General features: G+C 35.2%; 1 long non-coding RNA gene across 1 annotated transcript; it reads right to left on the reverse strand.

Annotated features, from left to right (window-relative positions):
- LOC106027446 (uncharacterized) lies at positions 1–27,758 on the reverse strand. The gene is made up of 3 exons (XR_001201043.2): positions 27,488–27,758; positions 17,490–17,627; positions 1–814 (listed from the first exon to the last, which is right to left on the reverse strand). It is a non-coding gene; the product is annotated as an uncharacterized LOC106027446 (long non-coding RNA).

The following is a 27,758-nucleotide window of genomic DNA, read 5'->3' on the forward strand; positions in this document are numbered from 1 at the left end:
TTTTTCTTTCCTTTTTTTTTTTTTTTTTTTTTTACTGGTACCAGGGATCAAACTCATGACCTCATTTTTCTTTCCAAAAGTGCTTTTTTTTGTATATTTCCCACAACAATTTAAGCGACCATCCCTTATTTATTTGCCAAAAGAACAAATTTGAGACATCTTTTCTTCTTCCATTCACTCATATCGTCATCTGCCTATCACCAGCATGTCTGTCCTCCAAGGAGTCCGGGGTCTTCCTGCCAGCAGTCACTGCGGATTTCTCTCCAACTCCTGTGCCGTCATGCTGGCCTTGACCCCACCACCTCTTACCTCAGTAACAGCTTCTTCACTGTCATGGCTGCCTCAGCTCTCAACTCTGCTAACTCCTTCTTGTAATTCTACATGAACATCTGAAAAGACTTGCTGATCCTACTAAGGAGGTTGACTTTATTCCATGCTGAATGGTAGCCATGATGATTTGAAGCAGGAAATTAATGCTATCAGATGTACATGTAGGAACTGACATTGCTATAAGCAGTTTATTTGTGTCCTGATTAGTCACAGAAACACCCAGTGAGGAAGAATTGTTACTATTTAAAATGTAAAAACAAACAAAAGCAGAAACAAGCAGAGTATCATACATAGCCAGGAAAGCAGGAAAGATGCTCCACTTGGGTACTATTAATCTTGAAACTGTTACTTTAGCATGTTCCTAAGGAGACTTGGTTTGCTTTCTTTTCTTATCCTTTCTATTGCCCAAAGTTTGATAAGACTCCAAAATAGATGTTACTTCGCAGCATAGAACAAGAAGGTCAAAAGAAACTTTTGCTTGTATCTGCAAAGAAAAAATACAGAAATTTCCCAAAATGGAAGTTGATTAGAAGAAATGCCCTGAGAGGTCTGTAAAATACAAATTCCTGGTTCTAACCAAGACCTACTGAATCAGCATCGAAACATTAGAGGAGTACATGTGAAAATTCTGAGAATTTTAAATATGCATGGCTATTTCAACTCAATACAGAAATTCCTCTACCTATCTAGTTTAATAAACCTCCGTAAATGTGAAATGAAGTACACTGGTATTGCTCATTGTTGGTGAACCTGTATCTCAACCAACTGTCTGGCAAAATTACCAAAAGTTACGTAATTTTACAGTTTTATACAAAAGTTTTATCTCTGCTGTGCTGACTTAGGCAATACTTGCAGCAGTAACCCCTGTCAAAATATTTTCTGCAATATTCTGCTAGTTACTTTTGTATTTTGGGAACTGATGTTTCTAAATCGAGTCTGTGGAACTCATTTCAAAGAGCTGTGCATGCTCCTTTCTTTAGTCCCAGTTGTCCTAGTCTTTTAAAAATGATAATTTAATAATGCTATCTTATGTGAGCCATAATTCAAATTCACTTGAAGTATGTCCTTTCATGAAAATTGTTTTATCCCTATTTTATTTTTAAGCACATTTCTTCATGTAGATTCACTGAAGAATGTACAAATAAAACCAAAGCATAATGAAGAAGGAAGAGATATGTATGAATGAGGAGGAACATAAGTTGCTCATCTAATTGTTGATTTCCTTTAGCATTTATGACATAAGTTTAATTTTTTAAGAAGTGTATCACAAACAAAGTGAGGCCAGTGGAAGCATTACAACATAGATCTGATTCTTAATCTGGAACCCGCCTGGTTTATCACCTGGTTTTCAGTGCAGGGCAATTCACAAGAGACACACATCTGGTCCTTTTATACATTCAAAAGATTGTATCTGACATCAAGGACCCAAAGCTGGAGAATGAGTTTCTCAAGCTGGCAGACTTTGGATGGATTCCTATTCTTGTGAAAACTCAGTTTCTTCATTTTAATGTATTCCACACCTCATAGTCTCACTATTCCCATAGAATCTAATGAACTGGCACATGCAGGGTTTAACACAGTGCCTAAAAGTACCATTATTAGTCAAATGACATCCTTAACATAATTAACAGAGCAGCCAGGGCAGGAAAGATTCTTGGTATAATGATCTAGTCCAGAACAATGGAAGTTACTCTATTTTCTGAAATCTCCTTTGCAGTGAATTTAAATATCTCTGTTTTTTTTATAACTCTCAGAATTTTATGAAATAGTAGTTAATGCTCTGCATTTTGAACTAATCGGAAGTAGGATGTCTACAAATGTAATTCAAATTAATGTTACTGTTGCCACTTTCATAGAGATGGAATAAAAAGTTAGAATGTTACCAAAGACACAGCTGGATTCCTGTCAATGCTAATAATGCTTTAACTTCGTCAGTTATTAGTGCAATTTAAAATCCTTTCAGGGTTTCCTCACAAACCACACCTCCTCCTCAGTAATTCTTCCTGATTACTCCAGAGCATGCCTTAGCCTGCTGACTCCATCAGCTCCTCAGGCTAAAAGGGACAAATAAGGCCAGTAACCTTGACCCTGCTTTCTGTCACATGCCAAGTATTCCATCGTGATGCAGAGCTGCTGTGCCCGCCAAAGAAGAACCATGAAGCTTACTTTAAGAAATAATTCCCAGGCTTCCTGATATAACACCTCCCCCAGTGGGTCTCCAATTATCACAAAGCAAATTAAGCTCTCATTTAGTTTTTTAAATCCATCACAGAATGCTTTAAAATACATGGAGTATTGTTATATAAGAGAGCCACATTGGGAGAGACAGTGAATAGTGTGCCATACAAATTTTGAGGAAGTCAGAATTTCTAAAAAGTTAAAAACCAAACCCCAAAACAATTCAGCACCAAATATAGGTCATTAAAATTATAACAGACTTTCTTTGTACTAAATTTCGTATCTCCTTTAAGAACGTCACATCTTGTCCATTGTGGCAGATCAGAGGAGAAGTTTGAAGGTGTATATAGCATTAAATATGAAATGATTTCACTTTGAATAAAAAAACTTTTTGATTCAAAAGAATTCAACAATAGCTCTTCAATTATGACTGAATTTATTAACGCCATCAAAGTCATGGTACAAGACTGAAGTTTTTATCACTACATAGTAAAATGCATTTAAAGCAACAGTAGGAAAGCAGGGATGATTAAAGTGTTTCAGTTCCCTTTAGGAATGCCTAGATGTAGGTCTGTATGTTCCAGTGGCCAAAAAGAGGTTAATGCCAACTCTAGATTAACTCAAAGGGCGCATTTGAGGTTACAATGATTTTGATAGTATGGACATCCCCCCACCTCACCATTTTCCAAAACCTTGAGAAAGCTTTCTGATTCTTTCCATATATGCCATTTTTACAAAGGAGTAGAGCCTTTGAAAGAAAAACATTTTTGGCTCCGTTAAAACTGGTGTATTCTTCTAGCCCCGTATTCAGTGTTCAGGACTGGACAGGCAATTACATGCAAATTTGTTGGGAGGTAGGAGGTTCATTTACTACATTCAACCTCATAAAGGAAGATCAATAGAAGTGCAAAACCTAATCCTAGATGAAAGCACCATGATCAGGTAATGGTTATAGAGTTAAGGCCCTCAGAAGAATGTTAGGAATCAAAAGCCCATGCCAGAGAAAAGCATTATGCATAGTGCTTTTTTGAACCATATGGGAAAGACAAGAGACAAAGTGAACCAAGGGGTTAGAACACAAGAAGGTAGACATGCAGTTCAACACAAATTGTTAGGGTTTTTCAAAAGACATGAATGAGGATTGGACCAATTAAAAATGGCTGCTTTGAAAACCTTTTGTTGGCTATTTAAAGAATAGTGGTGTACAAACCGTTGCTCCAACTTAAACCATTCAAGCCATGCTTACATTTAACTCTCGAGTAAAAGAGGAACTCCTTACTGCTAATTTTCCCATCTTTTAGTTTTTGTGGGACTTTTTTCTCCCTGATATTTGCCGCTACACAAGGCCACATACATTGTTGACATTTGATAAAAACAGTTGAAAATTTCATAATGAAAATTCACAAAATATATGCTTAGAATTATTGATTATATGGAAGAAAGAGAATGGGAAAGTACAGGGTGGGAATGAATTCATGTTGTAAAAGTCTGATGTTCTGACCGGTTAAGCAATTTACATATCCCCACAGGGTATGAATGGATATGCAGCAGGAATCACAAGGGGAAAATAAAAGTCCATAAAACATAATTAGTCTTCATCAGTATGGACTATCAGTATCTTCAGAAAATATGATGCGGATGCTTGACCTGGTGACCAGTAGATTTTCAAAGGATCCTTGGACGGTCTCCAAAGTTTGCATATATCTACTACAATTGCATGCAGATTTTATATATGTGTGTCTTGTTGCCATTAGCTGGAGAAGAAAATATCTTTAATAAGATTTCTAAAGAGTTTTGTTGTCTTCTTGAAACAGGGAAAGAAATCTAGAACTCCTAATACATAAGAAAATGGATCAACAATTGTTATCCTGATTAATCTAGATTCTCTAAGAAAAAGATGACAGAAACAAGAGCAAGCATGCAAGGATTTTATTAGAGGAAGTGCCTGTGAAAGAAAGTAGAGGAAGAATTAGAGAAGGCAGGAGAGCTGTCATGAGATGCAAGTCTGAACCTAAGTGGAAAGAGGGATGGAAGCAATACAAGATCTCATAATATTTTGATAATAATATAATATATAGTACAATATAGAATATATAATATAATGTATATCAGGTATTTTGGCTAGAAGACCTTGACTTAATGACCTTGGCCCAGTTGTGATTTTGAAGATTATGGTAGCGTGTTTAATCTATGTTGCTCAATGAGGCTTATTAAAGATACCTATTTCCATAAGAAAACAATCTAAAATCATTTCATAAATCTCCAAACTAAAATTTAAGGAGGGGATGGGGAAAAATTCCAAAATCAGAATAAATAAAATTAAAAATAAACTGGGAGAATATTTACAATACACATTGCAAATGCCTAAGTTATGAATCTCTTTCACAATTCACTAACAGTGAACATGCCAATTGAAAAATGCATAAAAGTCAAGCATAGAAAATGTAAAGAAATGTACATAGTTTATGCATGAAAAGAATCAGCTTCACTTATAATGAATAAAATGCTAATTAAATAAGCTTCCATTTTCATTTACATATTTGGCAACTCATAAAAATAATAAAATTCACCACTGGCAATAGTATTGGAAAGCAAGCCTCTGTTGTAAATAGTGTAGCTTGAAATGTCTCTCAAAGCCAATCTAATACAATATGCTATAAGTTTTTTTTTTTAATATGTCTGGTTTTGACCCATATTCTACTCTCAGAAATACAACCTGAGGAAATATTGCATACTTAATATATAACAATATTCAATAAATGTCTTAATAATTATAAAAATAAACAAGTGCTTAAGGAAGCTGATGAAGTGAACTTTGATATAGCCTTTTAAAGTCATGTTTAAAATTTATTAACCTATAAAATTGAAAAAATGTTAATAAGTTTCTATATAAAATGTTAGTTTTCATTTTTGTATTCTACATCTACATTTCCACTAATTTTGCTGCACAATTCCAAGATAAGAACAATTTAATAGCAGTAGATTTCTCCTGGTTTTGATTCAAAATTCTGCTGTAAAAATCAATAGCTCTATGCCTACAACTCAAAATACATGCCTGACAGTAGAAGTTTTGACAGTGCAGCTGTACTCATTTTACTAGAGTTTAAAGAACATATGGGTAAGAATATTTTTCAGCTGTTTCAATTATTACTTATCAACGTCAAACAAATGTCCACGCTAATTATATGAGACAGACTATGGAGGAAGCCCTGGTGTGATCTATTCAAAAAGAGGGAACAGCCAGACTTGGCAACATGTAAAAAGAGATCCACCTCATATAAAAAACAGACCTTAGCCAGATCACAGGTCAGTTCCACTACAAGCCCAGAGCTAGGACAAGATACTTTACTTCTCTAGGCTGTAGTGACCTCTCTGTCAAAAGGATGACACCGCCCTCTTAGAGAAAATACGTGACAGTCCATGCCCTCCCCTTACTTGTAAGATATTTCTAAAGTATTTGTGATTACTGCTATCACTCTTTTCCTTAAAAGTCTGAAATCAGGAGTGATTCCCGCTCAATTTCAACAATCTGATGGGCCACAGAAATTCTCCAATATCCCCCCATTGCCTCCTAATAATTGTAATAGTAATTGCTGTGATTCACTAGACAACTATGATATGCCAGACCCTCAGTTAGATGCTCAGAATACAAAATTCTTTCTTCAAAACCCCAGTTAAGTGCGCATGATTCTCATTTAAAAGGCTGTACAATCACAATCATGCCCAAGGGATTAAAAATTTTGGCTATAACTTACATAGTTGTGGGTTCCTCAACATGAAAACAGCTATTCTGACTTTGTAACCTGCTCACGATATTCTCTTGCATAAAATAAAAGCAAGCAATGGTATCTGAAGAGGGAGAAGATAGTGGTGATCACTTTGAGCTGCATTATTTATGTAAAAATCAATGGAGGTAGACAAATCTAGTGGATCCCTGTGTAGAGGAGATTTAAAGATGCAAAGGAAGTGTGGCATGCATCCCAAGATGTATTGGGGCAGCATCAGTGGTCCAGCCTTTCCAAGAACTAGACAATAACCAATAAATAAGAGGTTTAATTGTAAAGCACGGTTATGGGAAGGCTCAAAATTACAACCCAAACTGTGATATCAAGTATATAATGGAAGAAAAGGAGAAAAATGTACCTAAAATACTGTTCGCATCCATTTATAACGAGACTAACAAGATAGAGAATAACCAAAGTTGCACAATGATTCATGCAAGTGAATCTGTTTATAATAGATTCAAGTGATTTTTAAATTTCCCTGCCATGTTTCATCAATAAAAACATGCCCTTTTGCACTTTTAAGGTCTTAGAAATAAAATTGCATTTTAGTGTCAGTTAAATCACTACAGGCACAAAGTCTTCTTGACTTAGATGTGTGCTTAATCTCCAGCAAACTTGATTGCTTTTCCTGGTGGCTTAACAGAGGAACTGCAGAGTCTTGGTTTCCAGGAAATAAAATATTAAACACCATTTGAAAATGAATATGAGCCCTGGCTCTCATTTGAATCCCTTCTATTAACATTTTCTGAGAAGACTGAATCACCTTAAGACTAGCTGAGTTTTTCAATTGCCTTAAATTTAACACAATGACAATAATGAAATAGTATTAGAACTACCCAAGTTTATTAGTCCTTTTCATGCACAAAAGAAACCATTTTATAGAGAAACATAGATATAAATTATTCCAAGTTGAAAAATAATTCAGGAGAATCACATCCTGAATTTGAAGACATTTAGGAATACCTGAATATACTGTACTATATATACTTCTACTTCTCATGAATCTGTAAGAGGAGCATGTGATTAAAACATATAAATCTGTATATGTCTAAAAACATTCTGCCAACAAGTATGAAGTAAAATCTTTCTTAAGTAATAAAAATCTATTGTGTCAGAGTTTAATTAGCAGAATTTTTCTGTCTTCTGATGTAATACAGTGAGACATCTTATAGTGAATAGAGCTTTAGGGCTGATGAAAGAGAGAATTAACAGAAGAATACCTCTAAAAACTTTCAAAATTCTTTAATTCCCATCAAAACAGAAGGAAAACTTGTTTTAAAAACAAAAAAAAAAAAAAAAAAAAAAAAAAAACAGTGGTCCACCAGCTGGTGAACAGCATAATGCAGAAATTGTATGGCATAATTATGCATCATTACAGAAAATGTGTTCCTTTGGCCCTAAAATGAGTAAACCAATAGTGACTTCACGCCAAGTATCTTAGGTGAGTAGGCAATTCTTCTGTTGCAATCTATTTACTGCTATGAAGTAAATTAACTCTTCCAGATACCATTTAATAAATAACCTCTTACAGAGTACTAAATTGTACCCTGATGTTCTGAAAAGTTAATTTGCCAGAGGAGAATTTTTCTCTATTCCTCTTGCCTCACATCAGTCATAGAGAGAAGGTAGTCATCCAGATTACTGTGACACTTTAAAATTGTACCATTTAAATGAAATACACCACGAGGTTTATAATAGAAATGAATTGGATACTGCTGGGCAGCTAGGTAGACTTTCTATCTGACCACAGTTTCAGGATTGCTTTGTGTGTGTGTGTGTGTGTGTGTGTGTGTGTGTGTGTGTGTGTGTGTGTGTTTATGTGTGTGTGTTGTGCTGATGTGTTATGCTGTGTTGTGTTGTGTTTTAAAGACAAAAAGTTTGGGTTTGAGGATTTTTTTGATCCTGATTTTCCATACATTCTCTGTTTTGATGTTTTCCAACCTTTCCTCTTCCTGTTGCTAGGCAGACGGGACATATTACTACATGACATTTAACCCAACTGCACTTTGGACAACTTCAGTGGTAATGATCTCAGGTCATGAAAATATAACCACAAGTTAAAAGTTGGAATGCTTATCTTTGATCTTAAAAAACTACAACACATATACCAAAAATGTTTCTTAGACTATGATAACAATAAAATATGTATTATCTTTTTATATTCTTACCCCATTAGAGAGTCACAAGATCCCACTGAAATACAGAGAAAAAGTATCATTATCTCAGCATAACCATCATATTTCATGTGAGAAAAGAGAGATGATTAGGTCAGGTGATAAACATAGGCCAACAATGAAAACTAAACTTATTCATTTTACATCTCATCCATAAAAAGCAAAATGCTCTCGAAAGCCTATGACACTGGAGATTTAATTTTGAGTAAAAACTATAAGAATTTGTGTCTTGGCTATTTCCCAAAAGCCCATGCATCCAAGGCTTCAGCCTCACTTTGGAACCATTAGGAGGTGGTAGAACTCTTAAGAGCTTGGGCTTCTTGGGAGAAGTCTAGGAATGCCCTCCAAGGGGATTTGAGGTCGCTGGTCCCTTCTCACTCTCCATCACTCCTTGGCCTTGAAGTGGAGAGTTTGGCTATATCACATGATTCCACCGTGATGTGCTTCTCATCACAGAACCCGTGGGACTGCCCGATCAGAGATTGAGCCTCTGAAAACCATGAGCCAAAATAAAACTTTTCTGCTGGTGAATTAATTATCTCAAGCATCTGTTATCATGTCAGAAAGATAATGCAAAGCTAATTTTGAAATACATTTTTGTTTCCTATAGCTGTATATATTAACTTTGTATCTTTATTTTTTAATAATGTAATATTGTTAATAACTATCAACTAGCCGGTAAACATAACATGACCAAGTTTGAAAAATAATAACAGTTTGCATTTGAGCATCATTTTAAATAGCTGGATGATAGAAAACCCAAAAGCTCTTATAAAGACAATAGTATGTGTGTGATTCCTGTGAGTCTTTGTTCTAGAAGACGACACCAACCAGAGGAAGAATAGTGACTTCTATATAATTCACTATAATGAGTACTGTAATAATGATCAGAAAACTGATTATTTTGTTCATTTTCTTTAAAATACCTTTATTGATATGGTGGTTGATCTTTATCTTGAGTTGGAGTGGCTTGAAGGCTACCTAGGGAAATAGTAGAGCACACTTCTATGACATGAGGGTATGACAATGGGGCATACATCTGGCCTCAAGTTCTTTCCTCCCTGGCTCATCTCAGGCTGTCTACTTCTTAGTCACCATGAAGAACACAGGTTTGCTCCACCATATCCTTTTCCTGTGATATTCTTGCTTCGGACTAGCTAACTATGGAGTGAAATCTCTGAATGTCGGAACCAAAATAGAAGTCTCTTCCTTTAAGTTTATGTCTAGTATTTTATCCCAGCAACAAAACTGACCAATAGAGAAAAGTGGCTGGAATGGGGTTGCTGCTGTGACTACATATGACTACATGGTTCAAGAGCTTTTGGAACTGGTTTGTGGGAGGAGTTAGGAGAAATTTGGAGAAGCTGGCTAAAGAAAGCCTAAAATGCTATAAGCAGAACTTGATAAGGAGACACTTGTCAGAGGTCAAAAAACCATAATGCCCACAGGAATTGTACAATAAAGGTCAGGTGGACTGTGTTAGGAATTGGAAATGCACCCATGCATACTTTATATTGTCAAAGACTGTACATACATTTTTTTCTATGCCCTAAGCCTTTGTGTGAGGTTTAATTTAAAATTAATTCATCTGGTGAAAGAAATTTTAAAGTAGCCCTATATCCAGGATGTGTCATGCTCCTGTCTGCTTTTAACAAGATTTATAGTGAGAATGTTAAACCAAAAAGAGAGCTAAAAAGATTTTAAAAATTTATATTCTGGCCGCCAAAAGAACCATGTATAAATTGGTGCCACCATAGGTGTGACTGTTGAAGAAATTAGCATCATTAAAAAATAAATCAACCACAGTAAAACCTTGATTTGAAAGCACATTTGATCTGGAAACATGTTTGTAATCTAAAGGACTTGCAAATTTCCTCATAATAATGGAAACTCAGATGATTCATTCCATAACCCAAAAATATTCATATAAAAATTATACTTTCTGTAGCATAATATAAAATGTAAAGAAAATACAAATATGAAGAAAAATAAATAAATTACACTTAACTTACCTTTGAAACTTTGCTGGTTAGAGTGAAGCAGATAAGAAAAAGTAAAGTTATTGTGTAGGATGACATTAACTATCACTAGAAGAATCACTGCTATCTATTAGCTCAGTGGTATTTTCTTTTCACGCAAGTTTAACAAGAACCTATCCAATGACACTTGCTTTTGTCTCCTTTTGAGGATTTCACAAAAATGTGATATTGCACTGTGATTAAACAGATCCTTCACTCATACTGCAACAGCCTTATTTAGGTGGTGCTATTCTACAATATTTTGTAATGTTTCTCATATTTTATTCATCTCCCTGATCTCATTTGAAGTAGATTCCTCCACTTTTTTCTTCTCCCCCACAGCAGATGAGCTCTCCTTTATGACATCTTGTTGTTGGGAGATAATCACCCACAGTCCCACAGCAAGGAAGAGAGAAAAGAACCATTGACTCACTTGTGCTCATGTGACCTTCAATAGCACATATTAGTCATATTGAAAGTTGTCACTCACTTACAAAGCTAAAATTTGATAGAAACTTTCGTTCATCTTTCAGAATACTACAGAAAATCTCAAGTTTTTAATTGTATTTTGAGCCAAGACAAGAAAAAAGATGCCTAAAGGCATTACAATAATCAGGATGATTCCCCCATTGTAGATTAAAAGTGTCAGCTTTTGATTTGAGAATAGAGTTCCTGGGACCCTCAAGAAGGGGTGTAGAGAATTGGCTCCCCAATATTTGTTTATTATATTCAATTATTCAGATACTTAGAGGCTTCTGCAATCATGCTTCAAAGGGGCCTGTTTATAGGGATGCAGAATGCGAGAGTTGTGGGATCTTCCATTTGGATTTTAAAGAAAGCCTAGAAGCCAGGCAATTGTCCCTGAAAAGGTGAAACAGCAAATCTGGGGAGTGAGGAAAATGGAGATTCCAGAAAGTTGGAGATGTCAGAAATGTGGAACATCCGTTGAGGAGAGCTAGGAACATCTACTGGAGTCACTTTTGTGGTTTGTAGTACAGCAAAGCCAAGGGATGACATTGTCCAAGGTTGTAAAGATGTAACTTTAAAAGTTATATCTCACCATTATGTGCAGGGGCGGCCAGATGTGGGGCTACAGGACTTAATTTGCTGAATTTGGTTCTTGTTTTGGTACTTTGATTTCTATCACCTTATTCCTCCTTTTTTAGAATAGAGTGTTTTGTTTTACACTCTTGTATGTTGGTGTTAAGTAACTTGATTTTTGGATTTAACAGAGATTCACAGCTATCAGTTTGCCTTCAATGGATTGTAAACGTAGACCTTTGAACAATGATGGAACCTTTGAGACATTCGGGAAATGATGATTGTGTTTCTGTTTGTACACAGGATAGTTACATCATGTTAAGAGGAATTATGACCTTGTTAATGTGTTTATTTGGAAGTTGAGTATGGTTTAAGAAAACATGGTTTGGTGTTAAATTGACAAAGACTAATCTTGACTTAATTGGCTTGCAAGCTCCATGGAGGTTTAGTAAAGCACACTTCTGGGTGTGTTCTAGTGGGCCACGAGAGACTATAGATCTAAGGAAGTATATTAGCCCCTGGCTCCTTTCTCCCTGGTGCTCTTCCCCTGTGCTCTACTTCCCAGCCACCATAAAGCGAGCAGCTTTATTCCACCACACTCTTCCACCATGATGTTCCTTCCTTGAGGGTAGCCTACCATAGATGGAAACCTCTGAATCTGTAAGCCAAAATAAGTTGCAGATGTAGGTATTTTGTTCCAGCAATGAAAAACTGACCAATATAGTTAAATATTGAATACACACAAAGAAGCATTTCTAAGCAACTGTAGTACCAAACACAAACACACACACACACACACACACACACACACACACACACACACACACACACACTAAAATCAACAACTATCTAGGCACCATCTAATTAGAACAAGGGTTACTGTCACAATTTGAGTTCTTAGTTCTCTCTCAACATAGTTCTCATTCTCCTTGTTTCTTTTGAATTTTATCATATGACTTGCATCATGAAACAATGTCTTTAGTTAGGTTCATTTTTAGTGCATGGACTCTTTTTTATTCGTTGGTTGTCTTTTATAACTGGTTTTATTCACTCAAAATTAAATTTGTAAGATACATTCGTGTATTTGCTTTTTTTGTTACCTATAGCTGCAGTTCATTCCTTTTTTCCAAGTGTTTTCAATTGACATATAAGATTGTATGTATTTATTATGCATAACATGAGGTTTTGAAGACCTATATATTGTGCAATGATCCTTTTAATTATCATATATTTATGGGTACATTTATTCATGGTGTGATTATATCATAACTTTTATCCATGCTAATTTTAAAAGACACTTACATTATATCCAGTTTATTGCTAGCGTAAAAATTACCACTATAATGACTTTTGTATTCTTTTCTGGTATAAGAATTTCTCCAGAATATGTAACTAAGTAGGTGTGCTAGTTCATGTAATATATATATAGCTGACTTTGCTAGACAATGCCCAGTGAAGTTGCAAAATATAGGTGAATACTCCACCTGCAGTGTGTAAATGCTATGATTGGTCACAGATTTACTAATAATTACTTTAGTCAACCTCCTACTAGTTTCCTATATGCTGGGTACACAATGTTACTTAATTGTGGTTTTAATTTTCATTTCCTTGAAATCTAAGATATGATCATTACATGAAAATCATGAAGATATCTCCTGTATTATCTTATGTAAATTTTGCTATTTTACCTTTCACATATAAGTCTTCAATCAGCCTAAATCAGACATGTATGTTGTGTAAAATATGAGATCTAATTTTACTGTTTTACTATATGTATATTATTCCAGTGTCACTTGTTTAATAACTTTTCTTAGTGATCTGTAATGTCATTTAAATCAATAATCAAATGTCCAGAATCATAAGGATCTTTTGGGGTTCCTTGTGTTTAGCCCATAGTACTCTTTGTCAGTCCATTTGCAAGTATCCTATTATTTTAATTATGTATTCTCTTTTAATGTTAAACTTGGATATCTAGAAAGAAGGTTTCTTCACTCAAGTCTGGATTCTGTTTTTTTTTTTTTTTTTTTAATTAATTTCCCTACTACTTTTTGGCTATCCTAATGATCCCATTCATCATAGGGAATTTGTACTTGTATATATTGATTCTTCTCTTTTCCTCATTCCCTTCTCCTCCTTTCAACTCTCCTTCCCCTCCTTATCTACAAAAGTTTTGTATCCATTTTTTTCTTTCTATTCGCTTTCATTTTTTCCCCTTCCTTCCCTTCTCTCTTCCCACCTCCCTTGTTCCACGTCCCATCTGAACACTTTCATCCTACCTCCCAGTATGTGTCCTCCACTTTGGTCATTATTTACATTTTCAGTTTCCTCACACAAGAGAAACTGTTATATTTAAACACATGTGTCTGATCTATTTCACTTAAAAATCTGGTTCCAAGTTACATCCATTCACCTAAAAATGTCTCAGGTTTGTTCTTCTTCGTGGCGGAAGAGCACTCCATCATATAGAAAAACAGTATTTTATCATTCATCCATTGTTGGGCATCTGGGATGCTTCTGAGATTTAGTTATTACAATTTGTGCTGCTATAAATATAGTTGTGCATATATCGCTATAGTATGATGCTTTTAACTCTTTTCAGAAGATATCTAGAAGGGCAATAATTGGGTCAATTGGAAGCTTTAATTTTAGTCTTTTGAGGAATCTCCATATTTACGTCCATAGTAGCTGTACCAATTTATACTCCCTTCAACAGTGGAAAAGGGTTATTTTTCCCCTGCTACCTCACCAGCATTTGTTATTTCCTGATTTCTTGGTAATAGCCCTTGTTTCTAGAGTGAGATGGAATCTCACTGTTCTTTTAATTTACCTCTCTCAAATGACCCAGTGATATTGAACTTTTTTCATATATTAATGTGCTGTTTGTACTTCTTCTTCTAAGAAATGTCTATTCATTTCACTTGCCCATATTTAGATTGTGTCTTTAAATTTGGGGAAGTCAGGTTTGTTTTTGTTTTTGTTTTTTAATTCTTTGTATATTCTAGTAGTCTTTTATCTGAGGAATAGCTAGAAAAAAATTTTTCCCATTCTGTAGGCTGTCTCTTCACTCTGCTGTTGATTTGTTTTGTTTTCTTGTTTGTTTGTTTGTTTTGTTTTGTTTCGTTTTTGTTTTTGATTCTTCTATACAAAAGCTTTTCAATATGATGGGATTCCACTTGTTGATTCTAATTAGTATCTGGGGTCTAATCAGTTCTTGGCTTTTCCATATACATTTTAGAATTAACATATAAAGCATCAAAAGGTTATACTTTTTATTGGAATTCTAGTCTCTATAATTTTTGGCAAAATGTACATATTTAAAATATTGAGTCTTCTATTCATGTATATCATAGAGTCCTCCAATACATGGGGCTTTTCCAATGCACTTCCATAAAGCTGTATCATTTTCTCTATAAAACTGAAACACACATCCTATATCTTTTCTCAAGATGCATTATATTTTAGGTTTTTGCATATTAGCATAGTACTATGTATCTCATACATATTTGAGTATGTTTTGTACCGTGGATTAAAACAGGGTTTTATGCATGCTAGGCAAATATTCATCCACTGAATTACCACTGCAGCTCAATCATTCTAGTTTTAAGTATTATGTAATTCTCTTTATATTATTAATAGAAATATATTGACTGTGTATCTAGCCATATTTCTGAATTCTGCTCAAATTATAAGCATATTTTGTATTCTATATAGACAAGTTTATGAAATAATTTTGCATCTTGTTTAACCCACATGATTTATTTATTTCATCTTAATGTGCTGATTATGATCTCTGATATACATAAACAGGAAATGTTAATGAAATACAAATCTGTCAGATTTCCAAACTTTAAAGAAATAATTCAAATATTTTCACCTAAATGTGAATTATTCCACTAAAATTTTGTATATTTCTTGAAGAAATATTATCCACTTTTAAATTGTTACGAGTATTTGTAATTGGAAGATCCTGAATTTTATCAAAAACTTTTTCCTTCATCTATTACGGTGATCGTATATTTCTCTTTTTTTACATACTAAGATAAATTAAAATTTTTTCATGTAAAGCTAGACTTATATTCTTAGATAATGCCAATTTCATCAAATATTTTTCTCATACATTGAACAATTAATATCATTACTGTTTTGTTTAGGAGATTTTCTATGATCAAAATGAAACATCTCCTAGATTAGGTTGTATAAAATAGGAATAATTTATCACATAATCTAAATATCACATACTCCTCTGAATAGATTACCTGAGATTAATATTTTATTTTAATTTCTTTTTTATGAAAAAAGAGGTTTGTAACAACTGAACGAGTTTCTTTAATAATTATAGGATTATTGTGATTATTTCTGTTTTATTAATATGTCAATTATATTCTGAGACTGGGCTCCAAATTGAGTAAAGCTTCAGTTTTTGCATTGCTCTTTGAATATATATAGACTCAGCAGTAATGTCTTCTTCCAGAATTATTGTTTTTCATATTCTTTTTTTTCTTATTCACTTTGATTAGTGAAGTAATTTTTCAAAGAATACATTTTGACTTTGTGGATATTATTGTGGCTTGATCTTTTCAGCTTATCATAAAATTTATGATTTTAGGTTATATCGTATGTTTTTGTGTATGTCAATAAAGTCCGAATTCTGTAGTATTCTTATTTTCTAATATATTTAAATCTAAACTTTATGTGTCAATGTCACTATATTCTGTAAATTTTTTGCATTTTATTTTTGTTTTTGTTGTGTTCTAAATATTTTCTAATTTTCATTTTACATGTAATTTCTTACTCAGCCAATGAGTTATTTAGAAATACAGGGGAATTTTGATCTTCAAATTCCATCCTATTGTTGTCTATAATTTGTTTTTGATCTGCAACTGAGTTGCATTGTGCTAAAATAAATGATCCAGATGATCAAAATTTTATTTGAAACTAATTGATTCTTACTTTTTAATCCAGTATATGATTTATTTTTCAATGAATGCTTAAAATATGATTCACAATTAGCCCTTGTTAGTTATGCTGTTTAGATCACTCTGCCTTTTCTGAATTTTTTTTTCATCTGCTTTACCTAAAAATTACTAAGCATGAGATTTTTAACTTCCCTGCTATGGCAGACCTGGCTGTCAGTTTCTCTTTGTAGTTCAGTTGATCTTTGCTTTATGTTTCACAGCAAAGTCCCTAACTACATATAAGAACATGACATACGCACATTCAACTTCTTGTTAGCTAGACATTTAACCCATATTCTGTCTAAATGTATTTAACTTTCAGATTAATGGCTATTTCATATATCAACATAATTTTTCAGTTTTCTTCTACTATATATTCCTCTCGCCCCTTTAAGACACTTTGTCTTTGGTGTCCTAAACTTGTTCTCTAATAACACTATGTGTAGATCTACATTTTTAACTGTCCTACAGCATTTAGTATGGCTTTTGGCACCGAGCATTAATGTCCTTAAACATTTCTGAAAACTGATAAATTGTTATTTATTTAATTATTGCTTATTCTTCATTTCTTCTCTCCTTTCTTTGTGAATAATTTCTTCTCATCTCTCTTGCTTTCCATCTCTTTTTACTTACTCTGTGTTATAAATGTTCTTCAGATATATTATGTATCATGCATCCTATCATGTATAAACTTAATCACTCAATTATACCATTTATTGAATGTTTAATTTCAAATATTGCATTTTTTCATTCTAAAGACCCTCCTTCATTTTCAAAGTACTTGATCACCAACACCTCTTGTGCATTTTCAATATCCATTTTGTCTTTTTAAGCCTATTAACAATATGTATTTTATATTGCCTGTCTGATAATGCAATATCTGAAGTCTTTAGGATTCTATGAAGCTTTGTGTATGCCACGTCTTGTTCAAAGTGTCATATGTTTTTGTATGTTTTGTTACATTTATGTGTGAAAAGATTTAGGGAATGATAGCCTAACATGCATTACCTTAGTGACTGGGGAAGTAGTCACAGCAAGAAAGCCTCTTTGACTCTTTCCTCAGAAGCAGACCATAGATATGACTCCCTACACTTCTTCTGAAGTGGATCATTAAGGGCATCGCTCCACAGATACTCTCTCTACATCCTAGGGAAAAGAATAAAGACAAGAAAATAACATGAAAATTCTGGACAAATCGGTGTCCCTAAGTTATCCCTAGTTTATTACTACTAACTCTTTTGTTCTCCAATCATATTTCTGCATGACACCCATAAAATTACCCAAATTATTGTTTCTGTGTTTCTCATTTTCAAAGCTCCCATATCATATAAAATTTATATTCAGTAAATTTTTATGGGGCTGGGGATTTAGTTCAGTGACATAAGCACCTGCCTTGCAAGCAGGCAGTCGTGAGTTTGATCCCTGGTACCGATAAAAAGGAAAATGACAAAAAAAATTTTTTATGCTTGTCTTTTGCTAATCTGTCTTCTGTTCAGGAGTCTCAGGTATGACTTTGTAGCAAATGAGAAGTTGTTCTTTCTTACAGTCTTCCTTGGAAATTTGCATATGGCAAGTATTTAAGGACTGGATTGAATGTGGAATTTTCCCAGAGGATTTCTCTTTGCTTTTGCTGATACTTTACCATATTTATAAACAACACCCTAAAAATTAAATTATTAGATTGAAGTTATGGAGAACATCCAAATATAAAATTCAGATATGAACTCATGAATTTAGTGTCCTCCCATACTCCAACCAGCCTTGCAGTCTGAGGAAGCATTACTGAAATCAGATCTTCCTATTCTCACATGTGAGAGATCAGGACATGTACCAGGTTTAACTAGTTTCTTATGCAGGATGCAGTTTTGGGATGCCTCAATTTTACTCAACAGATTTCCAGTTACTTTTCCATCTCCTCCCCTCTTCTGTGGGAATGAAAAAACCCAAAGCTCCGGGTCATCTGTATTCAGCAAATACTTGATGATGAAATCAGCTTCACTGCTAGTTTATCTCTCCAGACTCTTGTTTCCCCTTAGTTCTTTGCCTCTGAATAAGTTGTCAGCATTAGCAAATAAAAATACAGCATCCCCAAATGCATGTGAATTTCAGGTAAACAAATAATTTCCTAATGTATGCCCCATGTACAATTTGCGACATAATCATACTTAAAAAAAAAATTACTCCTTATTTGTCTGAAGTTGAAGTTTGACTAGATTTCCAGGCAACATTGCAATGACAAATTCTTGTTTTCTTCCCAATTCATGGATGCATCTAAACAGCTTTTTAAAGACTCTAACAGTATTTTTAGATGGTTTTCTGCAGAGTGATCAGTTCTTCTACAGAGTTAGCACACTGCTGGAAGAGAATCATTCTTTCATTTCGCTACAACCTGCCCACCTTGAGAGATTTGGGGAGCCACTTGCCTCTGTGAAACTTCGTCTCTCACAGTGTTTTTTGTATGTGTATCTGAATCAGACAAGGGCCTGAACAGTCACCTCTTATAATCCCCTTTTGTTAAAAAAAAAATAAAAGGAAACTTAGGTTCAAATAGGTAAAACGATAAGGCCCTCATATCCAATTTGGTGACAACCTGGAAACCAGAAATTCTGTCTCCTCACTCAATATTCAATATTCTTTGCACTCTGCTGTGTTGACTGAGAGAATCAAACAAGCTGAGGAATATCAAGGCACTAAGCAGAACATAAAGTATTGGAAGTACATAAAGCATTAGAATGGAAATGGATAAAATATTTTTAAAGATTTTGATTACAGGATCTAACAAACTTGAGCAGCTTAAAATATGAGATTTAGCATGAGATAATATTTAGAGAACAAGCTCATAGGAATGCAATAACACGCTTCCACATTCTTCCCTTCCAAGAACCCTAGCCTGAACAATGAAAATTATCTATGAATATTTAAAAGAAATAAATTATATTAAAATATCTGACCAGAAATGTACTGTAACAGGCAAAAATTTTACCTAGAACACAATACATTCTCCATAGCATATAAGATGAAAAAAAGAACTTAATTAGCAAAAGCCCTCTCTTCTTTTTCCCTACCTCTTTTCTTACAAAGAAATGCTTTCAGAATGCTTAAGACTCTCACCATGCTACTTTCTTTGCTACAATCAGTGACATGATTGCCACTCAAATTGCTATACTGGTCCTTTTTCCTCTAGCTCTGCATAAAAAGAAGATGCAGATGAATAGATTTTCTGTGAGTTAATTTATTAGGCGTGCAAAGCAATTATCAGCAAGGTAAATCATGGAACATGAAGTACACTGTTACATGCTGGTTGCTGTATAATGTAGGTCCCTTGGCCACAGATGCAATTAAATAGTTATATTTTATTCCTTTTAATTTTATCTCCTGGTCTATCCTTTGCCCAACCCAGACACATACATGTCAATATATGATCAATAGTTAGAAGTATGTAATGACTACCTCTAACGATTTCTATAATTTTGATGCTACGGGATAAATTTACATGATCTTAGAGCATAAATCTACAAAATGGGACTTAGTGAATTTTGCAGTATGATTCTGTTCCTGGCATCAGTTTGTCAGTTTCTTATGTGGCTGTAATTGCGAGAAATTATATTTCTGTCACGTGACCAGAGACTGCAGTGAGGTGAATTAAGCAGTGCTTGCAAATGCCTGTCACATTAGTAGTATCTAAATCTTCTGTTTTTAATTTTAAAGGGCAAGCCCAACCAGTCATGTTTACTAAGCTTTCAGGACTCATAAATGAAATCCCTGACAACAAAAGCAAGCCCTCTCCCTCCACAGACCAGTGCAAGTCTGAATAATACCAAAGTGACAGAAAGGCAATGCTCCAACAAAGAGAGTAGGGTGAATATCTCTTTTTACCACTCACTAGCCAATGTGGTTTAGTTTCCTTGCTTCTCTTTGCCTCAGTTTACTTATTGACAACATGAGAGTAAGAACTGCCTGGTAGGAGTATTACTCATGTATGAAAATTATCTAGCCTTCGGTTACACACAGAAACTGCTTTGACGGTGTTGATTGTCCCTTGTTCACCAAGAATGACAAGTTCATAGAGATATTTAACATTATCCCTCTAAAGCAGCACAATAGGAAATGCTTAGAAATAAGCTGCTACCTGTGTCAAACACTTAAGACTCACATCATGTGTAATGAAAGAGAGGACACGAGAAAAAGGAAGAGACTGAGATCCCATCCTAACACAATAAAATCATGCAGAAAAAGTAGGTGATCAGAATGAGCAAGGATAGGAAAAAATGATGGTCGGGTAAAATGAGTCTGTGTTCGGTAACAACCAAAACCAGTCAGAGGAAAGATAGTGGCAGATGAGAGACTGGCAGAGTATGCCAGGAGTTAGTGCATATCTTATCTTCCCATCACTATAGCAAACACATGAGCCAACTCTGCAAAGCAAAGAGGTTTATGTTGGCCGACACAGGCCTGTGGTGAGACAGCACATCATTGCAGAAGAGCGTGGTAAGGCAAAACCATTCTCCTCATAGCTGGAAAATGAGAGAAAGGAAGTGACCAACGTCCCATAGATCACTTTGAGGACACACTCCTAATGATTCAGAGACATCCCACTAGGTCCTATCTCTTAAAAGCCCTTCCATGTCTCAGTGGCTTCAACCTGAAGACCAGAACTAATGCATGGGCAGGACATTCCAGATGCAAATCATAGCACTAAGAATGGCATGGGCAGTGTGAGGAAATGAGATAAGAAAAGGGGATTTCATTCAAAGTAACTAAAGAAGCAAGAGAAATTTTCTTATTTTAGTGTTTTGTTTTAGTCAGAACCCTTCCGCTTAAGATATTTGGAAATCATGAATCCTGAACCTCATATCTCTATCTGTATCTCTATCTCATCTATCTATATCTCTGTCATCTCTATCTCTATATCTTGTTAGGTTTCTAGATCCTGTTATGATGAAAGACTTACTAAAGAGGAAAGCCAGAATATATTTGTCACGAAACAGATAAAGGATGATAAAGATGGTGGGCAAACAGGCAACTGTGTCCCTGACATAAGCTCAGGATGAAGGAAAGATCAACGTGTGCTACACACAGGCCCTCCTGTATTTAAGGACTGTCCGCAGTGATCCTGCAGATGCCCTTCAGAGAAAGTTAAATTAAGCTTCTCACATTTTAGCACCTCAATGTGAGTACATCTGCTTGTTTGTTTTTCCTAGAGGAGATGTCCATAGGGGGTTGTCAGAGAGGTGGTAAGAGCTCTGAGCCCTAAATGGGTGGCAACCAGCAGGAAAGCAGAGAAGGACCTTGAGGATGATAATCACACCAAGAGCACCATGAATAATTAAACGAATGTAGTAGAGGCAGATTATATTACCGTGGGAATTAAAAACTAATGTCTTAATATTAAATGAAGGAAGTAAACACGATGTTAAAAGAATATTCCTCCAAATTTAGCTTTTTGGGAAATTCAGTGATTGCTCATGCCACTGCTCCTCTGCATGAACAAATTAGTTTCAATCCAGTTTCTACTGCAAAAATGTCTCTTCTACGTCATCTGCCTTCCTTCCACCGTGATAACCCATCTAAAGGACTCAGCTTATCTATGAAACATGTGTTTGTTGTTTAACTTACATGTATGACTTGAAGTCAATTGTCAACATTACTATGGACTGTTACATTCTAAAATAAGGAGATAAGATTCAGCCTCAGTGTTACAAGCACTCTGCGTAATTGCAACTATGACCTCTCATTCTAAATTGCATTTTTGCATTAAATTAACACTGCTATTAAAAATGTGATACGTTCATGCTTTCCAACAGGTCCAGTGAAAGCTCAAAGAGGCTTCATTCACCACAATCACTTGGCATCTGGCGCTACTCTCTTCACTTAGGAAAATACACGTTTTCTTGGCTTAACTATATACCATCCACTATGAATCAGATTGCTCACTGTTTTTAAGGACTGATAATTTAACATTGTAGGATACTTCTTTTTAAAATGATTTCATAATCAATTAATAGGGAGTGAGGGACTCTCAGGCCACTTTTAAGTGCATAGTAAGACATGACTGAGTCAGATCCGACAGCTCCAAAATTGCTGCATACTTGAGTATGCTTCATGCCTGTAACTGTTGACTTCCTGCTCACCAACTTGTGGCATCGAATCATATCTCATTTTCAAAATGAATTCTTTTGAATACCCACGCTCCCCAACATGCTCATACCTGAATTCCATTCTTTTCCAAAATGCAGTTCTTTAAATAATTTCTGGGGACCTCAAGGAATTCGCTCACTAACTTCACTGTCCTCTCTTCTGTGTGCCCTTTGGCTGCCAACAGTTTCTACCACCTCATCTTCCTTCCACTGCAAAGACCACTGAACCATCTGCTTTTCTTGCTAACTCCACTTCTGAGGTACAGGCTGCAACTACCCACCTCTCATTTCTTCTCTTGCCACTGACTATTTCATACTTGATCCATCTTCACATCTACACAGCATTTGCACCCTCATCATGTCATATATGCCTTCCCCTCTGTTGCATAATCTTTCTACCATGCGCACTCTTTGTCCATACAGACAAATGTTTAACTCTCAGTTAAATTATAATCTCCTCCAAAATACTATCTCTGAGTCCCAGAATTATCTATACATCTCCTTTTTCCAACCTATAATGTGAATCACACTGGACTGTTTCCTTTCATGCCTTTCTTCTTACTAGATAAACTCGAGCTCCTGATAGCAATGAATGGCTTAGGAATCCATACTCTGACAAGCAGATGCATTTAGATGATTCAGCCACTCACCTATCATCAAGTTTTTGTTCCATAGTTTAGCAAAAAGGTATGGATCTTAATTAAAATAAGCTTTCTACCATGATTTAGGATTTAATCTTGATTCAGTCCAAACCACATTCTGAGAAAATCTACTTTAAGTATTATGTGGCTAATAAATAAATACATTGAGGAAAGACAAAAAGGATGTGGCTAAGGATATTTAATGTAAACTGCATGAAGGAGAAGAGAGATGGGTAAAATTAACTTACCCATTTAAATGTTCTAGAAATTTGGAAAACCATGCTGTCAGAAAGAAAAGAAAAGCAAAGAATCTATACATTGCTACTCAGCATAATTTCACTTGGAAATTGCATTATTTCTGCTTGATTTAATTTTGTGTGGTTAAATTTTGAGGAAATGTTATTTATTACATACACAGGTAAACTTATGTGATTATCCGCAAATGTCTTTTTGTAGCACACACAACAACATCACAGATGCTTGCTACACCTATTTGAAAAAGAGAGGGAAAAATTAGCTGTATAATAGTAAATTCAATTTATAAAATTAAATGTGTATTAAAATATGCCTGGTAAATATTATGCCATCTGCACATGCTCAAACAGTGAGCCTGGTTAATATTTTATAGTTTATCTGATAAAGTTAACAAAAGAATTTAGTCAGAGTGGAGACATACACTGAATATTTCATCACCTTCTTAATTGCAGAATACAGACAAGACATTTTTTTCCCTTTGGGAAAAATAAATGTTAAAAGTTATTACAGATGGAATCAGTTTGGCAATTAGGTTGAAATCCAACTGAAACCAAGCAGAAATTGACAGCTCCAAACATCACAATACCAAAGTCTTTTCAGCCAAATCCATCAATTTACATGATGAAGCAGAAATGTTGATAGCAATGCTGTGTAACTCGGCTAGCAGACGTTATATTAACACAGAATAGAAACTGGCTTTGTGCCTTTTTCCCAATAGTTAATTCACAGCCGTCAAGAGCTGTCATTCTTATGCACAGCAGACAGTATGATATACCTAAGGCTTTTCATTCTAACTTCTGATTTAAAGGTCTTCAGCTTGTGCTCTGGACCTTAACCTTGAAGCCAAGTCCAAATTAGCTTTAAATCAATGAAGCTGATTAAAGTTCCATTGTGGTTGAACCCTTAATAGAAGAAGGGAGGGGAAGGAACCACTTGAAAACAGCAAAAGATTGGCCTTTCCCTTCTTGGGACATGTGTAATGCTTTTCAGCTCTCTCTACCCTGACAAAACCATGAATGCTTTTAAGGCTATTTACCTGCTAAGAGAATGGAACCAAATTTTCCAATTCAGTGGAAAAGGCCAAGTGAGAATCAAAGGTATTTTTTCACAAGCACTGGAATATAAAAGGTTATTTTTAAAAGAAGCAAAGAGGGGGACATCAAAACATCTCCCTAGGATACGTTGAAAGAACCAAGTTTCCCTTGTGTGAGGAAAAAAATTCATTATATTTTAAAGGTGCTTTGAGTTTCTCGTTGTCTTGCTTTGTATTTTAAGATGCTGCCATTCTTTGTAAACAGAAAGCTGTTGCAATTTCTCACCATCTCCAAAAACAAAATGCTTTTCTTGCTTGCAAATGAATATATCTGCAAAAAAAAAAAAAAGAAAAAAAAAAAAAAAAAAAGCCTGAAAAGAAGTTCTTGCTTTGAAAGTGGCCAGAATAAACTCCAGGCAAAGGCAGGGCTATCTATTTATATGTAACCCAACACTAACAACCCTCAGACAGTCATAAAAACAGCATTAGAGTAATTTACTGACTCTGCCTAATTTCTTTGTGGCTATAAGAATCCAGAAAAATTCTTTGTTATTTTTTTCTGATTATTTATTTAAATGAACATCTGTCTTCAGAAATACTAAAAATGAACCAGGCACATGCTTATCATCCCAGCACTTAGGAGACTAAGGTAGAAGGATCACAAATTTGAGGTCATCTTGAGTTACACAGCAGGTTCATTGCCAGTCTGAGTTACACAGTGAAACTGTCTCAAAACAAAACAACAAAACAAAACAGTCCAGAAATACTAAAAATGAGTAGAAAGAATAATTCAGAGAAAGGCTCAATTTTGTGAAGTAATTGAATTCTTTAATGCTTCAATTCAATCTTCCCTTCAGAGGACTCCATCTCACTATAGTAAACTAAATGAGTGGTCTCTTTCTTTATATGTCCTTGTATTTCATGCATGATAACATTACGTAAAACAAATTTTTACAAATAAATCAGGAAAAATAAAGCAAATGCAAAGGAGCAGGAACTAATGGGTAATTTAACAGCAGTGTTGACCATTTATGCCTCCTATACTTGTGTGGGTAAAGTGCTTCCAACCATGGCCAGCTATATCATGTGCTCAGTGAACTCGAACGGCTGGCTATAATTCCGCTGGTGTGGACGTCACCCTGACAATGCAGGTCCTCTAGTTTCCTTGTTTCTCTCTTGTCTACATGTACCCAAAAAAGCTTGAGTTTGGAACCATCAAAATTTTCTCTTCCATTTCCAGGAAACTCTCATAGATGGAGAACAAAGAAGTTGATCTAAAAAAGAAATCAGTCATTCCCAAGTAAGTCACTTTTAACTAAGAGTCCAAAAACATGCCAATAACCACCAAAGGCAGAGAACTATCAACATTAAAAAAGCATGTGCACCAGAACCAGAGAGTGGCACTTCCTCCCTGCTTTTCAAAGAGCTGCTTCCCTGTATGTGTCTCCAGGTTCCTCGTTTCCTTCTCATAAATGTAGAAGACAAAACAAACTATGGAATAATATAGATCTGGACTGGCCAATGAAAATACAGAATAGAGACTAGCAAGGGGGAGGCAGTAAAAAAGTAGGAAAGTAGAAAGTAAGAGAAAGAAAGAAAAGAACAAATTAATAAACAAGAATGCAGAGGCAATAGATAGGCAGAATGAACTGAGATCTAGTGGAAGGTTCCCAAGACAAGTGCGAGCAGCCCCCAGGAAAGACAGAGCTGTCTCTTCATAGACTTGGTGTCATTTGGTTCTTTTCATTCTCTGAGCTGTGGCTACAAAGCTCTAGGGGATCACAAAAGTCAAGGAGAGAAAACTGAGACATCAGCTTGAAACAGACAGCCCAGAAAGTGATAATTATGATTTCTTAAACCACAACCGCCCTCTGTCATCAACAAGATATTGTGAAAGCAAGCAAATCATCTGTCAGATGCTGACATCTCTGGAAAGAGCTACCACTTGAATGCAAACTGTTATTATGGATATGATGGTGATGATGACGATGATGACGATGGCCATGATCATTTCCTCTCAGAGTCCCCTGAAGCTGGAACTGTCTTCTTCAATGAGCCCCAGCACTTTTCAAATCTCATTAACTTTTACGTGTGCTTTAGTTAATTATTTTAGATAACCTGGAAAGCATTTTAGAGGATGCTGATAAAATGAAAAGTGAAATTAAGTGATTAAGAATAACTTTCATCTGACTATGAGAAAAAAAACCATATTTTTAGTCAGATACTCTCATTTTGCTTCCTAACGACATCAGTTCATTTGGATATATCCTATCCATAACTAGAACTAACCTTGTAAGTAAAACCCATGTGCCAGAACAATATAATTCAAGGTTTCCTTCCCCAGGTGTTAAAATAGGCAACAATCTATCATTAAGGTCTTTCCCTCTGAATTTCTCAGCAATAAGACCTCCTCCTTTTAAAATGCAAGTGCTTCTGGATTTTTTCAAGACACTCAGCTATCTGTACATCGTAAACATAGTTGTGGTTTGTTACCTGATGTTTCTGACCTCCCCTGAGAAGGTATCCCAGACTACATGGAATGATTAGTCATCTGAAAAATTGAGCTGGCACCAAACGAGGTAAAAGGCATTTTAAAAATTACATTCTTTTAAAGTTTTGTTAAAGGTAAATTAAATCTGGGTTGTCCGGCAAACCCAGTGCGAGGTACACAAAATTGCAAGTCCAACAAATGGACTCAAAATAAAGCATTTTCTGTACGTTTATTACAAAGCAGTGTGGCATGAACCCTGGTAAGCTTGCTTAATTTTCTCCTTTTCTCATTCCTCAAAGTAGAAGGATGAGTGGTTTCCTCCTACTCCCATTATTCTTGCTGTTTCAGAGCCACAGACTTGGGGAAGGCAGTTCTCAAACTGCTAACGGATGAGCGCCTGGGGCAGAGAGACCTACACACACCCTCCTTATCTTGTCATTGGCACTCACCATGCTGGTTCTTCCTCCATGTCACAGTACTCCTTCCAGAGGGCACAGAAAAGGTATGCATCTTTCTAAGGATCTGCTGCAGTGCTTTCCAAATGAAGGTGCCAACAAGCTTTCAAAATTGTTGTCACAGAATGCCTTTATGCACCATAGAAAGCAAAGAAACTTGTTTGGGCCTTGAATCCTGGAGGTGAAATAGTCTAGCTTTCCACATGTCTGGACGGAGTTCAAACTTAGTTATGAGTTGCTTAGTTGCTTATTAGTCCGCCTGAGA

This window comes from Cavia porcellus, unplaced genomic scaffold, assembly GCF_034190915.1.
Source record: "Cavia porcellus strain 051 isolate PalLab524CR breed Dunkin Hartley unplaced genomic scaffold, mCavPor4.1 scaffold_13, whole genome shotgun sequence".
Lineage (NCBI taxonomy): Eukaryota > Metazoa > Chordata > Mammalia > Rodentia > Caviidae > Cavia > Cavia porcellus.